The following is a 2,772-nucleotide window of genomic DNA, read 5'->3' as shown; positions in this document are numbered from 1 at the left end:
GAGAGGATCTATGATCTGTCATTAGTTTCAATTGTGTAACTGGTCATTAGACAAGATGCAATACAGTTTTCTCGTATGTCGGTTGGTTGTCAGGGATTTGACATTGCTAAAAAACCATCTGGTTATCAGGTAAGAGATGCATTGTGTGGTTTTATGCAATGGCAAATGGAGATAAGTGATTGCTAATGGGATCCGTCGAACTCGGTGTAAGGTAAAAATTCTATGCGATCAGTGGTGGTTGTGGTTGTATAAACCCTGACTAGGGTACGCATAATTAAAAATGTGTTTCTAATGTCAGAAGGTGTTTCAATGTGTCATATCAATCATACCACACTAAATCTTAGCATAGCTATCGAGTTAATAAGTTTGATCAATCCATAACTCTCACTCGATTATGATGTTAATCGATTGAAGGATTATAGTACACGAAAATCGAAAGCTCAAATAGATTCTCAAAAAGTATTACTTCACTATTGGTAGAATCACCCTGACATAACATAGTTTTACTCAGGGTCTTTCAAGTTATATCGAGGAGATTGAGAGATCCTCATTGTAGATCAAAGTGTTTGGTTGACGTTAAAGAGTTAACGTGTCTCGATTGCTATTTAATGGTGAACTAGAACATCACATGCATATCCAAGTGTAGTGGTTAACTAAACGATGAAACTTATAATCTTCATTAAGAGTTAATCTCAATTGGGTAATTATTTTTGTATAATATTTTTAGTATAGTAGTTATGCATTTATTATATTAATTTAAATGCAATATATGAAAATTAAAAGAAAATTTTCATTATCTATATATATATTTTGTAATACTCAAAATAAAAGAAAATAATTTCATAATTTTTAGGAATTTTCCAAGTGCGTTATGAAACAGTTCAAAGAATAGAAGTCAGTGTAATAAGCCGAATCCACTAAAAGGAGTACCCCATAAACTTAGATATTTAAAAAAAAAAAACCATAATATTGAAGAGCATCTCGATACGAGATTTATAACGCTGAAAGAATTCTATTAAAAACGGATATAGCTTTCGATACGTAACTTTGATATAGTCTGGAAAATCGAATGATCGTAAGAGACTTTTGGAAAGTCAACGGAACCTTGAAATGGCTCCAGTTTTACATAAGAATCAACCTAAAAATGGTTATAGGACGAAACAATAGTCTATAAGAACAATAGGGCAAAAATGTACTTATTGAGTAAATATTGAGTTATTGAATTTGGAATTTCAGTGTTCTAATCCAAATGGAATTGATATTTGAATATATAATTATAATTACACAATGCCTAAAGTGGGTGTTAAAAATTTTATTAAGGGATTTATACATAATTTTCAAGATTTTAATATATAATAAATTATATATATTGTATAGCACATACACGAGGATGAGTAGAGGCCAAGATTTCTATCAGAAATATAATATAATATATATATATATATATTATGCATGGCCGTTGTGGGTGAAAACGTGGGAGCACATAGGAAACATAAGAAGTATTATATTAATATATAATATATATACTTGGAGCCTAAGCATAGACAAAGTATAAATAGGCATTGAGTGCAAGGAAGAGAAGGCACAAATAAGAGAAGAAATGGAGGAGAAAAGAAAAAAAAAAGAAAAAATAGTAAAAAGTTTTTGAAAATTTTTAAAAATTTATTTGAAACTCGAGGAATGTGTTTGGGTTCAGAAATTAGCATTTAAGGCTGACACGAGAGTCGAGGCTGAGCATGAATTTCGAGACATTCTGAATTATATTCAAGATGAGTAGTTCTACTGAAAACTGGTTTTGTTATATATAAAATTAGTTTAACTGGTGAATGGTTGTTTCATGTGAGAGGTTCATCCCAAAATATTTGATACAAGTGCATTGAATTAAGAGCATCAAATTATGTGAATTGAATGTCATTTTATGTAATGCATCATCTCATGTTGTGGTTATGGCATTGCATGTGAATGGGACATGGATAGTGTCTTCAGGATACTTTTGAGTGGGAATGTAATCTCTAACGTGATTGTGGTGAGCCTGGTTCTTACGGGGATGTTGACCTTCCCGTGTTGGGAGTGGTAACGATTGTTCCCGAGATGTCAGAAAGATGCGTTGATGTTGCCCTTCTTAAGCTATTGATTGTGTTGTGCCAATGCGTCGATGTGATTATGTTGCTCTTAGAGATATTGTTTTTTTCCCGTGGTATGGGTTAAGCGTTTTATGAGATTCTCTTGGGCTGGGACATGTCAGGATATATCAATTTATTCATGGTTTTGGCATATATTTAAGAAAATATTTTTGAAACTCTCGCTTAGATGATTCAACATATAATTTGGACTTGTTCTTAGAATATTCAAACGTTCAAATAAAAATAGTGGCGTTAAGGAAAAAGAGGTTATCGAGATGTAGCTGTTATTTACATATTAGATCTATAGTAAGTCTTTAACTTTGTGCAAGAGGTTGTTATCATGTATTTTGTTTTGAAATATGATGTAAAATAATGGTATGGTTTCTATGTGATAAATGAAGTATTTGCAGGTTATGTATCATTTGAGATTTCGATCTTGTTTTCGCATTTTTTTATAATGTTACATGTTTTAACTTATTGATTATTAAGCTTGATATGTTGAGAAGGTCAAATTGGGATTGTTGGGGAAATTATTTATGTTGAGTGTATATTGAAAAAAAAAATCCTAAAATTCTATGTTAACACACTCTTGGAAAAAGTGAGGTGTTACATTTATGATATATTATATGGAAATTAGAAGAAAATTTTT

This window comes from Diospyros lotus, chromosome 14 (assembly GCF_014633365.1).
Source record: "Diospyros lotus cultivar Yz01 chromosome 14, ASM1463336v1, whole genome shotgun sequence".
NCBI lineage: Eukaryota > Viridiplantae > Streptophyta > Magnoliopsida > Ericales > Ebenaceae > Diospyros > Diospyros lotus.
The sequence above is the reverse complement of the archived record's forward strand: the minus strand, read 5'-3'. Positions refer to the sequence as shown.